We start from the raw sequence: 15,654 nt of genomic DNA, 5'->3' as shown, positions 1-15,654 counted from the left end.
CTTTTAATTTCTTCATTTTTAAATGAACAGTAATGTCAGGACACTTCAGATCATTCAGAGGCTAAAGGTGCAAAATACAAGGAGTCATCACTTCAGGTGGAAGGGTTTTTATTCATGCAGTTGGTACGCAGGTACAAAGCCTATGACAGGCTTTTATCTCAGGCTCTCAGAAAAAGCATTTTAAAAGTGGATACTGCTCATGACAGAAAAGTGGGCAGGTTAATTCTTTTTTTCTGTAATATCTATTCTCTGCTTCTAACATAGGCAAGTATAGCCGTTGATCTGAGTTCACTAGGCAAGGTAATACCAGCGAGTTAACCCATGAGACTCACAGGTACGGATTATGCAGCTTTTTATAAATTCTCCAACTAAAACGTTTTCTGGAGGTGTTCTGTGAAATTACATTGTCTCCCTCTAGTGACTGCTTCTGTCTCTTATCTCAGTTTTAACATGAAGTTTTCAGGGATTGGGCATCTTTTACATTTTGTATTGCAGTCACACCCAAAGCCTGAATTTGCATGGATACATCGGTATATTGGCACATCAGAGACAACCATTTAGGCTGTGATAACCAGGACATTTTGTTTAAAAATGTGAGTTTAGCACATAATTATATTTTTATTTATTTCTTAACAAACAGCAAATTTGATGCAATATAAGATAAGTTTACCATATATATTTCAATGTGGACTGAACCAAGTTAAGTAAACGGCTGTGAATTATATTACTGCTAGCTGAGATTCACATTTGAGAAAGTTTTGTTTAGTAGACTGTAGGATAGAAAGTAGAATGGCTAAGAAAAATAATCTTTCACTCTCTTGCTCAGTCTGGCAATATCAAAACCAATATAATATAAAGTGTAGGTCGTATGCAATCCTAAGAACGTCACCACTAATGCATCACAGTTTTGATTTTTGCAGATGTAATCATTTTCTTTCTGTAAGCCAAATGAGCGTGCTCCTGATTCAAGCAGGTGGAAGCAGGAAAGCAGAGCATCTCTTTGATGGCGATAGACATGGTGGAGATTTGTTTCAAAGACAGGAGAGACTCTTCGCGTCAGGGCTAAGTTTAGGCCTTGGAAATATCAAAGTAAAGGCTTGGTTCTCTAGTGTCCGCTGTGGTTTTTGCTATGTATGTATCCAGTTAATGAGAAGTTAGTGGAAAGTATGCTGTTTACACCTATTTGGGGCTTGACCTGATAGGTAATTAGTGTGCAGGTTGCTCTGAAAATCACACAGAGTAAAGACAGAATAATGACATGGTGTTTGTCTGGCTTACATGGATGTAATTGGGTGAAAGCAAGGATTTGTGGCTGAAAACGAAGAAATTAAAAGGGAGCAGTCCCTCATGGGTGGTCCTGTGTTAAAAAGACAACTCTGAGGGTGCTCCAGCCTTGTAGCAGCAGTCGGGGTGGAGAAGAAGACACACAGCTGTAACCTCAATAGCATGGTGGAGGCTGTGTTGGTCACTCCCTCTGCATTTCCCCATTTTTAACCTGAGCTCGGCACTCAAAACCTATCTAGCTCCGACGAGCAGAAGCGATGAGCAGTGTTCATGAGCTGACCTTTTTGAGTTCAGGTGTGTGCAAAAACAGACTAGAAAATGAAGAACAAGGCAGGAGACGCTGGGTTATCCGGTCGTGTATTGTTGTGATCTCCGCCGAGAGACTACTTCAGTGTATTGGAAAAAGGAGAAAAGTAAATGTCAGATCTCGAGAAAGAATATCCTTGCCCTATCTTTAGGAAGTTCGTTTTAGTGAAAGGAGTCATGAACTGAAAGGCATTAGAATTGACGGGTAGTCCAGTTGTCTGAGGTCTCATTGACCAAATCCTCCTCTCAGTTGCAGTGGCCATAAGCCTGCAGTGACTCTCAGCACTAGCAATGTGCTGCAGGCGTGGAAACGAGAGTTCAGATGACTGCTTTAGCTGCTTTCGTAGCTTTTGTACTATGTTTTAAGAAGCATATGGACCTTGAATCATTAAATGGAAAGAAATTAAACAAAAAAGAATTTGGCCTGTGTTACCTAATACCATCTTCATTTTACCCTTTTTTGGTTCTTTTTTCTATTTGGCTGTCTTGCACGTGGTCTCACCTGAAAGCTGTATTGGAAGGCAGTTTTGCCTTCCTTTGTCAGACTGATATTTGTGCTACTTATTTTGCAGTATGTGTCGATACAATGCAGCATCGCGTACATCATCTTCTTCCTTCCACCACATAAGTGCTTCTGACAAAACGTGTTCAAAACTGGTGGCGTGCAATGACATTTTTCAGACACTTTCAATAAAGATGTGTAAAACTGTTCATGTATCTTTTCTTTCAGAACAAGGTTAAGAAAAAAACCCTAACACGGGACAGCATTTTTTCTGCAAGCTTCTGATTTGTGTAAGTTAGCAGTTGAAACTAAACACAAGTTACCTTTCTAACGTATATCCAAATCTGAACATTTGGAGGTGGAGTAGTATTTTTGGACCAGTTTGTGATCTGATTTGTGGAAATTCAGTTCAGAAAAATGTCTCACTAAATTAACAGGGATTAAGGCTGAGACAGGTTGCTACACAGACTCTGCGCTGCAGGATAAGTGTGTTTGGCCATATCTGCTGAACCCCATATCATGGGTGGAGGTCCAGACGAGTTGCACTCTCATTCTGTCCCTGTCCGCACATCCCTGTGTTTGTTTCTCAGGTTCCCCAGTTCAGGTATACCAACTGTGAGTAGCAAGAAATAATAATAGTAATTCGCTCTCTCACAGCAGTTTCACACGGAAAGTACTTTGGCAAAAGGCAGCATTGCCACAGTTTCACAGATGAGAAACCAGCTAGGGCAGAGAGAGGCCAGTGGGAGTATGGTCTGGGTTTCTGGAGCCAAACAAGAGAATCACTCTCCAGTCCTAATGCGTTGTCTGTGTTTTTCTATGAAAAGATGCTGGCAATGGCTTTTGTGCTACACAGGGTCTGATGTGTGCCTCTGAAAAGCTTCACGTCTGCTCATCCAGAATTTAAGCAGTCTCTTGACAGAAGCCAGAGTGCCGGACTCTGAAAAGGTACGTAAGGCAGTGCTGTCCGGCTGCTCCATCCTGCTGGACCACATCAGTATGCTGGATTGGCTTCTGGAGCAAGAATTTTTCCTTTTATCAGGAATCATACAAGAAGTTGCAGAGTTCATTCCATTTTCCCTGACCCCTTGGGACTCAATTTGCAGGTCTGTGCTGCAGCACAGTTTCCCACCAACTAAACCAGCATACAAGGCAAAGCCTAATCCCTCTGCAAGCATTTATACAGTCTGTGTATTCCTCAACCTCTCTTCTGTGTTAATTTTCCTGTCAGGTTTAAATGGTGCTTCTGACTCTATGTGAAAAATAGTTTCTCTCCAATAAAAGAAAATCTGGTAGTTGCAGCACCAGATTGAGACTCAGGGGTCCTCAGTTATGTTTCTGCAAGTGCCATTGGGCATGCTGGATGATCTTGGACGTGCTACTTCACCTCCCTGTGCTGCCACTTCTCCTTTTGTGGAAAGAAGGGACAATGATACTGACGTTAGTTATGAAGTACTTTGGTCTGGCAATGTTAAATGCTGTAAAAGAATGAAACGTTACTCGTTTAAGCAAGAAGGCATTTTACCTTGGCATACCAAGGTCTTAAGCCTCACTGTGTCCTTATTTGCAGCTTGCAGCCTGAACGGCTGATCCAGGCTCTTTGGAGCTCATGGTTAATTATGAGGCAGATTAGGGGTTCTGCTGAGGCAGGTTGTCGCTTCTGCTACACAGAGACTTCATTCTGCATAAGCAAACCTCAGTCTTTACTAGCACAGGAATCTTCTTCGTGTTTAGGGAGAAATGAAAGTCCTTTACCTTTTCTCCGTAATAATCACCCTATCAGAATAATGGTGGCTTTTCCCTTCCTAAGAGCATCTCCACCGACGATTAATACTTCATCTCCCTGTGCCCATCTGTTCAGCTAGAATGGGAGTCATGAAGCTGGTCTCCAGCATCCCCAACAAGTGCTTGCAGAATGGTTCAAAAGCACACATAACACGTTTCAGCTCCCACTCATCTGCAGAGAATCCAGTTTGCCGCATTTGCCAGCAGGTCTGATTTAAAAAAGTGCTTGTCCAGAACTGACTCAAGAGGGCACCTTACCTAAACTGGGACAAATACCCTATCGACAGAGATCAGTACGATTTCAGAGGTAGAGATGATGGCAATAAGTAGAATTGCTCCACAGTTGCAAGCACCCTTCTTTCAAGTGCCCCCTCTCGGTTGGGCGCTTTGCCCCTGCCTTTTCCCTGGCCTTCTGCAGGTCTGGGTCCTCATCGCTTGTGTTTCCGATGAGTGACCTTTGCTTTCTCCTTAGTGCCCGAGTGGCAGCAGAGGCACCCAGGGACCTCTCGGCAGCTGGAGGGAGGGCACGTCGGAGCGTTCCTTGTGCCTCGCTGACTCGGGGCAGCCGGAGGAAGCAACTGAGCCCTAAACTGGCTTAGTCCCTGTCACTCGGTGGGAAAGAGTGGTCAGTTCCTCGCTGAGGACGGTGAGTATGTATGCAGGGAAGCTGCGAGGTGCTGAAGTTCATTTATAATGTTTGGAAAATTCCCTCTTAACCCCTAACGAGTCTTTACCAACTGTAAACAAACTCTGCTTTTCTCATGCTTGTCTCTTAGGACACTTGAGTGGATAGATTCTCTTGGCAGTGATCAGGACACGCTGCTGACACCAGCATGACCCTCTCTGTCATACTTCATTTTTTCACTACCAACAGTTTCCCTTAATTCCCTGAAACAGCTGGATCACTGTGACTTAAACTTAAAATCAACAACAAGAGACATCTCAAAGCAAGCCTCCAGCCTGGAAAATTTTAGTGCAAATGTTAAAGCTTGCTAAATCATGAGCATCTGAAAACAAGACATTTAAGCCTGGTGATGTTAGCTACAGGAAGGACTAGCAGGCACAACGATGACATTGGGTTTCAGTGCCCAATTCATACTTAAAAATGGAAATTGCGATGAACTTGCACTAAAAAAGAAATCAACTGACCTATTCATTACAGCACTTGGGAAAACAGCTGGGGCAGAATGAAACGGGCAAGACCAAAGCAGCCTGTTAAGCCTGACAGCTCAGTACTATTTCTCAGTTTTTGGATCCCCGTTGGGTGATCTTTTCACAGAGAAGAGTTTCCTTTGAAAAAATGTATTAAAATGGAGGAGAAATGGGGTTGGCCATTTTGTATCAGGGAGTGTGTTCCTGGATATGCAAGTTAAACCAGATGCAGATAACTGATTAGAAAGACCTCTGGCCAAAACCATTGTTATTATCTGACCATAAGAAGAATAAATTAAGCTTCCTCGGGCAGCTACCGTAAGTATGAATTCATGCATAGATTAACACGCTAATGATTTATGCGCCTGCCCTTTACCTGTAAGTCCTTTTCTCTGGGATTAACTCTAATTTCCAAGGACTCAGCACACTGAAACAGTCTCTCTTCATTACTAATTTCACTTTTTTTTCTCTTTCTTTCACACCAACCTCTTTCCCCACATTTAAAAAGGTGATACTCAGTTCGTCACCATTCAAATGTTTAAAATTCAGTGCTTTGCAATGCACAGGGTTTGAAGTATAATTCAATACCACCAAACCAGGCATATTCTCAGTTTCTCTCTGTAATGCATAGCATTTATTTCTAGCTCTAAAAATGGCAGCATAGATCTCAAAGTCAGCATATTCTCATGCACGGAAAAACTGTTTCTGTTTCCTTTTAGTTCCCAGTAGCCCCTTAAGGCTAGATTCAGAAAGTAGAGGATGGTTAGGATTATGCCCTGAATACCCCGTGTCAGAGGGACGCTGCTGCCTGTGGACACTGGCCTCCCCAGGCCCCTTGCTCCTGGTCAGGCATCTACGAGCAGCGGGGCAGAGCTGGCACCGAGGGTTTGCAAGTGGGCTGAGGTAGGATTGCTCCTCAGCGTCAGTCTGGCCCAGTGCCACTCACAGAAGTGTAGTAAAGCACCAGTGGATATTTTGCTCTCCAGCACTGAGATTTCCTTTGCTGGAGACCCTCTTTGGCATTTTGCATGGTTGGGACAGCATGGCCTGGGAGAAATAAAAAAATTTGCTTTCTAGGCAGAAAGATAAAAAAATGCTTCAATAATAATTTTAAAGCATTCTTTGCTCCATGCATTTTGATTTGGCGCATCCTTTTTGTGGCTTCCAGGGCAGTGGTATCCAAAACATGTGAAACAGATACAGAATTGTGGCAGCGTGATGTAGCAAGGCACTTTGATGCTACATGGCGCTTGGCTAGCGCTGAGATGAGAGTGTCATATAAGTACTCGGAAAGAGTACATAAAAGTTTTATCGGCGCTAATTTGAGATGACCTGCATGCTGTATTTCTCTTGGTGTGTCATACCATGTGAGCTCCAATAAAATCTTTATACCCTACTATCCCCTCAAGCCTTGGATACATATTTTCAGTTAAAGGTGAGGAACTAAGTGTCAGTAGTATAGAAGGAGCAAGGGTCACATTGTTAAGTATTCCTAAGATGCTGATTTATTCTCTCCTTCTGTCCATATTCCTTCTCTGCTTTTAGCCTGCACAATGTTTACCCTACAGAGATTTTCTCTGTAATAAGCATCTGTGAGACTGGGCTTCACATCTCTGACCTGCAATTCCTCTGCTGCACTATGGTTATATTAGGTTTGTTCTTACTATTTTGAGCAGCAATAATGTAGTAAAAAGCATACATTTGAATAAGCATAGGTTTTCACAGGATGTGTCAAAAGGCAAGATCATACAGTTTAGCTTCCGCAAGGAAATATTTTTGGGAATGCAGATTCAGAATGGACCACCCCTGCAAACTGTTCCACGGGCTGCTAATTGAGCAATGTGAATGGGGTTTGCATTATACTGCAAACACCTAGGCATTGCAGGGCAGAAAATATTTGCCAGCACTTCTGACAGAGTTAGAAGCAAAATACAAGCAAAGCAGGTGTAATGTGGCTCAGAAAAAGAGCAGGGTATCACACTAGGTCCCTGCTGTAGCAAGGGGTGGGTTAGATGACACTGGAAGCCCACAGAGGTGGGCAGCTTCCCATGCTACAAAGAAAGAAAAAAACCTTATCATATAAAAGCTTTTTCAGATAATTTTTTGTATTAAAATCTCTTCTATTTTACTTACATCTAACCTGAGCCATTATCTGCATTTTGGGGCATTTGATCTAATCCCTCAGGAAAGATTTGGCTGGTTAGTGGCTGGTCCTGCTGACGCTACAGCCACCAGAGGACACCTCAGAGCTGGCATAAAGCAGCAGGGTTGCATGGACCGCTGAAAAGCAACACTGCTTAGACAAAGCATTCAGGCTTCCTTAATTTCAGTCAGTGCTTTAAATTGTCCTTCTTTTTATTTATGGTAACTTTGATAAATAGGGATTCATTAGGAATTGCTTCTAGTGACCTAAATTGATTAATACGAAGGTTATGCTACGTTTAGTGCAAAATAGTCATTTGGCTCATAATTAAATACAAGGTTATGATAAAGAGTGATCAGGTCAGTCAGGAGGGGTTATAACACAAAAATTGTTTATAATTTTTGTGTTACAATATTCAGCAGTTTCTACAACTTTTCATATAGGACTCCACACAGCAGCTTTCCATCTCCGATGCTTTCCTACAATACGACAGGACCCATCAGTGAACAGGGCATATTGCTTCTCATTTTCTGGTAGTTTATTGTACAGTGGGGCCTCCTCAGCACATGTCACCTCCTCCTCTGGTGATATTTTGAAATCTTTGCCTTCTGGCCAGTCCATGATCACTTCCAAGATTCCTGGGAGACCAGGGTTTCCTGTTCGAGCCCGTTGTGTGATCAGTGCAACCCACTTACTCCACGTAGCATCACTTGCATGATGCGTAGAGGGGACCCTCCCTTTGAACATCCAGCCCAGCACCGGCAGTCGGGGTGCCAGGAGGAGCTGTGCTTCAGTACCAACCACTTCCGAAGCAGCTCGAACCCCTTCATATGCTGCCAATATCTCTTTTTCAGTTGGAGTATAGCGGGCCTCGGATCCTCTGTATCCCTGAGTCCAAAACCCAAGGGGTCGACCTTGAGTCTCCCCGGGTGCTTTCTGCCAGAGGCTCCAGGCAGGGCCATTCTGCCCGGCTGCGGTGTAGAGCACAGTTTTACATCTTGCCCTGCCTGGACTGGCCCAAGGGCTACTGCATGAACTATTTCCTGTTTAATTGGTTCAAAGGCTTGGCGTTGCTCAGGGCCCCTTTGAAATCGTTCTTCTTCCGGGTCACTTGGTAGAGAGGGCTTACGATCAGACTGTAATTGGGAATGTGCATTCTCCAAGAAGAAAGCTTGTGTTTCCTTTTTGCTAGTTGGTGGAGACATGGCTGTTATTTTGTTGATCACATCCATTGGGATCTGACGACGTCCATCTTGCCATTTTATTCCTAAAAACTGGATCTCCTGTGCAGGTCCCTTGACCTTGCTTTGGTTTATGGCAAAACCAGCTTTCAGGAGGATTTGGACTATTTTCTTCCCTTTCTCAAAAACTCCTTCTGCTGTGTTGCCCCACACGATGACGTCATCAATGTATTGCAGGTGTCCCAGAGCTTCACCCTGTTCCAGTGCAGTCTGGATCAGTCCATGGCAAATGGTAGGGCTGTGTTTCACCCCTGGGGCAATCGATTCCAAGTGTACTGGATACCCCTCCAAGTGAAAGCAAACTGTGGTCTGCACTCTGCTGCCAAAGGGATTGAGAAAAACACATTAGCGACATCAGTTGAGGCAAACCACTTGGCTGCCCTTGACTCCTGTTCATCTTAAAGTTCTAGAATGGCCGGCATGGCAGCACTCAAGCGGTGGCTGACTTCATTCAGGCCACAATAGTCTACTGTTAGTCTCCATCTCCATTAGACTTTCGCATCGGCCATATGGGACTGTTAAAGGGTGAGCAAGTCTTGCTGATCACTCCTTGGCTCTCCAGTCAACGAATCAGCTTATGGATGGGAATCAGGAGTCTCGGTCGGTGCAATATTGCCACCGGTGCACCGATGTGGTGGTCAGCACCTGTTGTTCTTTGACCCTCAGCAACCCCACAACAGACCAGGCAAGGTGGACAGCTGTTTAATTTCCTCCGTCTCCAAGGCAGCTATACCAAAAGCCCACCGGTACCCTTTTGGGTCCTTGAAATACCCAAACAATTTTTGTGTTATAACACAATATAAGGGGTTATAACACAAAAACTTATGCTCTGTTTATTTAGTCAATGAGGCCAATGCTCAAAGTCATATTTTCATGCCTTCAGAGTAGTAAAATGTTGGTGAAGCAAAGTAGGCAAATTTTCATGTTTTCCCAGTGTATACATGTGTAATCAATTTGATGTTCTCTCCTGAGCTGAGAATACGGTTGTCGTAGGCATTTATCTGCAGAGAAAGAGATTTCAACAAACATGACTATACTTATATTATTTAAATGACAAATTATCACAAGTTTTATTTAAGACTGGTCCTTTGGTTTTCCTTTGGCTTTTCAGTTAAGAAAAGGGGAAACTGAAAAAATAAAGGAACGTAGGGTAATTCAAATTAGAAAGAGGACGCATTATAATTCACAGCTCACGTCTGGGTTTTTTTCTGCCTCAGAGTTTTTGACAAGGGTTTATCACAAACTAGTTGAGCTCTCTAAGGGACTTCCAATTCCTTCAGGCCTGTGCAAGAAATGGGTGTTGCTGGACCTCACTGGGGGAAACTCACAGTATGAAAACTTTAAGTTAGTGTAAAAGGAGGGTTTGGAGGTTTTGCTCCTGTCTCTTGAACCAACCACCAGGTTGCTCTTTCAGGGGATATATTCTGCTGCCTTTCTAAAAATTGTCTTGCTGGCCATATTTCCTCTGGACTCACAACGATATTATCATTACCCGGGCACAAGCCCAGGACCTGAGCCATTGCTTGCAGAAGCTAATGGGAGCCCCCGGCCAGCCGCACCGGCTACTCATCAGGTGCTGCAGCTCTGCAGCACCACCACCATCGTCGGACCTCTTAAGGGCAGGACTTAGCTTCACTCTTGTTTCAGCGACGAAGATGATAATATTTTCTAAATTTTTTTCTTGTTGTATCATCCTCAGACAGCTAAATAAACATCAGTATGGCCCCATGTCATCCCATTTCCATAACATACACAGAGGTTGTAATTGAATTTGTTATTCAGATGTATTCAGCTATTGAAAGCAAGCTAATTGGCACAACATATGCCTTGGGGATTTTTCAACGTTGTAAAGTCACAATGTATTAAATGACAAAAGTAACAGCATTTGGCACGTTTTTCCAATCTGAAACTCGATTTAGATTTGATTGGTCACAGCAACCAAGGACAAGTCAAGTAAACAGGAACTAAGTCTGCAAACTTCATACTTGCCAAGTAATTTTATTCACAGGTTACCCCACCGATGTCAATAGTTCTGTTGCTTGGAAAGCTGTGTTTGTCACAAGGGAGTCACCTGTGAGTTCAGTGCTGCACCTCCTTGTAGTGATGAGAGGCGTGATGGCAGTCCCGCAGTGCCCTCTGAGGCTACGGGGAGCTGCAGTGGGGTTCACTTGGTTTTGCGACTGGTGAGGTACACACATACATACATAGAAAGAGAAATGTCAGCATTTCGATTCGCAAAGAAGAGTCAAGTCAACTTCTTACCCCACAGTGAAGAGTCTGGCTGGAGAAGAATGGGTAACCAAGGCAATTTTTCTGGATTTTAGAAAAAAACCAAAAAATGCAAAAACTTTTGTCTTGATATTCTACTGTTGCATACCAGGAATCAGATGAAATCTAAATGACTGTAGTCCTCCTCAACTCTCTTTCCAGAAGTTCCTTCTTAATCTCAAAACACTGCTTCTCCGAGTAGATCAGCTGCAGAGCTGCCGTGTGGAAAAAGGTGGATGCCTCTGCCACGCTTTTACCTCCTCCAGTACTGCAGCGGTTCAGCAGGTGATCTTTGGTGTCTCCACTTGGAAAAGAAACCATTATTTTGGTGCTTTAAGCATCGGAAGTTGATATGCAGTTCACATATTTTTATGTTATACCTCCCCCAATTAATGTGTCATCGCATACCTGCAAAAAGGGTGTCAGCAAAGTAATATTCAGGTTGATATGTATGAGCGTTAGGTGGATGGCAACATTTAGATGCTTAATGCTGAGCCACTAGTTCTGCTCACTGCGGTCACATACAGGACCCTTATCAGAAAACCAGTGTCAAGTGAAATTGTACTGAACCTTATCAGAACTGCTGTCATTTTCAAGCAGCAAGATCTTTGGCTGATTTGTGCCGGTGCCATCTCATGAAGGGGATCACTCAGCTGGATGCGGAACAAATCAAATGGTACTAAAAGTCTTTGAAAATGATAACTCTTGCACAGAAGAGCACTTACAGTCTCTTTGGAAGTGGGACTTACTTGGCACATGATTGCTTTTCAGGTTAAAATGGTTTCTTTCTAAATAAAGATTTTCTCCCCATATTAAGTTAATGTAACTGGATTGTGTTCATACAAAGACCTATAATGATTCGTTTTTCCCTACCAAACTGCTGCTGTAGCTTCTGTTGCCAGTTTGATTAGCCTGCCTGCTTGTTTGAAGTAATGTCAAAGATTTTTAGTTTTAAACATCATTATAAATAGCCTAAGAAATGTTGCTTAGTGATGTGGACATAAAAATGTGGACTCCTTTTTTCCCTAGATCTTTTCCACATTCTTTGCCTGCTTTTTTAAAAGATCTTTTTAAAATTTAAATAAATGCTGAGCATCTAATATTGTACTTCCATTCTTCTTTCAGCATACATTTTTCAGCACTCCATCATCTACCCCCGTGTTGCTCAGCTGTTGGCTCCATTTCTCTCTCCCAGCTGAGAGTGCTCTGTGCTTTCCTCGTGTTCAATCTCTGGGCAATCAAATTGCCCACAAACACAGTCTTCTGCAGAGCAAGGTTGGGGCTGGTCTCTGCTGTGACAGTAAGGAAAGGTCTGATTTCAGTGGGGTAGAAATATTCCCTGCCCATTTGTTTTACTAGGGTACAGAATAGGCCAAAATTAAGAACATATGTTGGCATTTTGTTGAATCTGGGCCACAGAAATCAATGGAGGTTTTTTGGAAAACTGAGTATCATACACAGTTTTTTTCAATGCTGGCTCTGTAGAAAAATGCTTCTGAAAAAAATTGACACAGTCCCTACAATCTCCATAGCCATAGCCTGATAAACTAAACAGGGACTTTCTGCATGTGATCTCCTTTCTCCTTGGAAAGTGGTCTCCTCTTCTCTTCTCTTCTCTTCTCTTCTCTTCTCTTCTCTTCTCTTCTCTTCTCTTCTCTTCTCTTCTCTTCTCTTCTCTTCTCTTCTCTTCTCTTCTCTTCTCTTCTCTTCTCTTCTCTTCTCTTCTCTTCTCTTCTCTTCTCTTCTCTTCTCTTCTTCTCTTCTCTTCTCTTCTCTTCTCTTCTCTTCTCTTCTCTTCTCTTCTCTTCTCTTCTCTTCTCTTCTCTTCTCTTCTCTTCTCTTCTCTTCTCTTCTCCTCTCCTCTCCTCTCCTCTCCTCTCCTCTCCTCTCCTCTCTCTCTCCTCTCCTCTCTCCTCTTCTCTCTTCTCTTATTCTAGGACGCTCTGTCCTCTGAGAGGCATGTGGCTGTTTGGTTTTAAAAAACAAGGTTTTTGCTGTTTATTCCTCAATCTGTTGCCTGTCAGCCAGGGTTTTGTACTAAACCCCATCACAACAGTATCTGAGCCTGAAGGCTGTGATGAGCAAGGTGGGCTCGGGGGATACTCTGCGGTGGGGAGGGAGGATGCAGACGGGCTGCTTTGGGAAGGACTGAGTTTTCTCTGTACTTTCTGTTTTAGCTGGTCTGTGCTGTGAGTGTCGCTGCTGCAGTGGGAGATGTCGATAGAGACAAGAGTGAGGAAGCGCATCCCAGCCCAGCCCCGCTCAGCCCCCACCTCCTGCCCCGTCCCATGCTGCAGCCCCTGGAGAAAGGAGACTTTGCTGTCGATACTCACAAGCTTCATCCTGGGCTTATTGATCTGGGCTTATCTGGGAATTAACTGTCATCTCCATTAGTATTCACTGCTAGCACGGGTGTTACTGTGGTACTTTAGAGAAAGCCCTCTTTTGAGATTTACTGCTTGGCTTCTGCTCATCTGAGTTCCCTTTAATGCAGGGAGAAGAAACCGCAGCTTTTCAAATATCTTAATGAGAGCAGTGTTAGCTGGTTGCAGGTATTCATGTGACAGGCCTGTAGGCTGTCAGTGTATGCACAGGTACGTAGTGCCTGCAGAACCGGCTCAGCAGTAGGCCTGGCAGCCCAGTTTAGCAGGACTAAGACATTCCTCTATGATTGTCGGTAAACACAATGAAACCATTTGAAAGTGTCGTGGGTTTTTTCCTAAGCAGTAGTTTTGAAAGTATTCACCACCTCAGGAAGCAGAAAAGCTACCTTTTAACTCAAGAATCATGGGAGAGAATAAAATAAAATAAAATAATAATACAATACAATACAATAAAATGAAATAATAAAATAAAATAAGTCTGGGACAATGAGTTCGTGATCTGTCACTGAGTGACAGGCCCTCTAAGGAGAGAGCAGTCTCCTAACCAAGACGAGTGCGAGGTGCTGCGGAGCACCTGAAGGCTTCCATTGCTGCAAACAGCAGCAGGGGATCAAAGGGCACACGTGATGCCGCGTTTGCTGTAAGCAGCTAGAATGGGAACTTAAAGCCAAACGGGTGCTTGCTCCTAGAAGATTTGGTGGAACGTGTACCAATGGTTATTCCTTTCATTCAGTACATGACAATTTTTCTGCCCGTTCCCCAAAGGTCCTGGCGTCTCTGACTTCCCGCTACCACGTACGACACGCTCGGAGTCACCCTCAGAGTCACCCAGCCTCGCCTGGGCGGCAGCCGCCAGCAGCCAAGAAATGGCCGGCGCAGCCTCTGAAACCACCTCTCGCCCGCTCCGCCGTGATGCCCCTGTTCACGGAAGGGTAAAAGGGAACACAAGGACACTTTTTACTAAATGTGATAAAAATTTACGAGATGTGTGAATATGCATATGCTAATGAACGCGCCGCAGGTGAGGCAGCGGCCTGCTAATTGGCGTTACCAGCCGCGAGCGCAGACCGGGATGTCGGCAGAGCCGCTCTCTTGCCGCTGTGTAATTACTTTGCTGTGGTTTTGCTGCCTTCCTATCATACCCTGGCTCGTTTCTATGTCTTGCAAAAGCGTCGGTACCCTTGTGTATCTAAGCGTTTAAGAGATAGTGAATTCCTTACCTGGAAATTTGTTCACCTCAGGATTTAGCGAGCATATATCCAAATGTGGTGCGTAGTGAGTTACTGACTCCAACCTCCGGACATTGTCTTCAGCATGTGCGTAAGCAAAGAACCCATTCAGCAAACAGCCAAGGTAGGGGGAATAATTATGCAGAATAATAATTATTTTGGCTTTTTTTAAGCCAAAAGTGCTCTCTGTTGGGAAATACCAAGTGTTATACTTTAGAGAAATAAAATGCCATCAGTAATGTGTGCGTCAGGGTCAATGCTGTATAACCTGCGACCACTGAATGGCATTCCAGATCTGTGGACTGCTTCATCCTGCTTTAGTAATAAATGCAACTGGCATAGAAAAATAATGTAAACTTAGCTTCCCGAGATAAAAGAATTTTTTATGTAAAATACGCTCAAAAAATAAAGTCAAATTAAGGAAACATAAAAATCTAAGAGATTAATTGGGTTTAGGCTTTTATCCAAATCCTCTTACTCTTTCCCAGGACGAGGTTCCAACAAAGCAAAAGCTAAATGTGGTAATTGCTATTACAAGTTGATTTTGAGAAGTGATTACTCTAAGGCAGGCCTCTGCATACCTGCAGGACGAGGATCTTCAACATCTTGGTGTATTTCCCTGCTTACCCACAAGATTCACTCATGCTGAGGTCCCCAAGCAATGCCTTCAGAGTCTGTATGGTCAGAAATTGCGTGCATCTGTGCAGATATTGGTGATATCTGATCTGACCGTCAGCCTCTGGCATCCCGCAAAAGACTGCCTCGACATACCCACCCAGCCGATTAGAGCTTCTGCATTTTAATGCTCCGTTAAAGTGATACCTGTGATCGGATACCGAATCTGTCCTGATGCATGTGATCAGGTACTGGATCCTTCCTGATGCTTCCCACCCCTGGCTGCCAGGAGGCCCAGCAGAGCCGTAACGGAGGCTGACGGATGCAAACACTGCAAAGAGTGGTGGCAGAGTCCGGCGCCGGCGGGAAGCCTTGCAGGGCCTCACCAGCAGCATGCGATGTGCCCAGACCGGAGCACACGGAGAGGGCGGGGGGTGAGGCTGGGCAGCGAGGAGAGGCTGGGCACACGGCGGCGTGTCTCACCTGGCAGGCCCGGGAAAGACGAATGTCCTCCATGGGCCATTTATAGCACTTGCCACTCACAAATCTGCGTCAGGCCAGAACCGACTGGGTAAAAGCACAAACATGGCATAACTGTACAATAACACCTTCTGTTCCTTTAATTATGAATTGTGCAATATTACTTTTAGGAAAAATTACTTTTTCACTATGGAAAACAATACTGCAGAAAACAGCAACAATGCAGATGAGCATGATTTACTGCAATATTCCTCAGCAGTTGCAG

At 44.0% G+C, this 15,654-nt stretch overlaps 1 long non-coding RNA gene across 5 annotated transcripts; it reads left to right on the top strand.

The window, feature by feature from the left end:
• Window position 1: 1 nt before the first annotated feature.
• Window positions 2-13,463, top strand: LOC142418648 (uncharacterized). 5 transcript variants are annotated; one of them, XR_012778362.1, is made up of 7 exons: window positions 2-334; window positions 496-593; window positions 2,321-2,382; window positions 2,949-3,040; window positions 4,350-4,523; window positions 11,807-11,981; window positions 12,859-13,463. It is a non-coding gene; the product is annotated as an uncharacterized LOC142418648 (long non-coding RNA). The 5 variants fall into 5 exon arrangements; XR_012778360.1 differs by having other exon boundaries at window positions 2-593; window positions 11,807-11,956; XR_012778356.1 differs by having other exon boundaries at window positions 2-593.
• Window positions 13,464-15,654: the final 2,191 nt, after the last annotated feature.

The sequence above is a fragment of the Mycteria americana genome, chromosome 1 (assembly GCF_035582795.1).
Source record: "Mycteria americana isolate JAX WOST 10 ecotype Jacksonville Zoo and Gardens chromosome 1, USCA_MyAme_1.0, whole genome shotgun sequence".
In the NCBI taxonomy this organism is placed as follows: Eukaryota; Metazoa; Chordata; class Aves; order Ciconiiformes; family Ciconiidae; genus Mycteria; species Mycteria americana.
The sequence above is the reverse complement of the archived record's forward strand: the minus strand, read 5'-3'. Positions and strand labels throughout refer to the sequence as shown.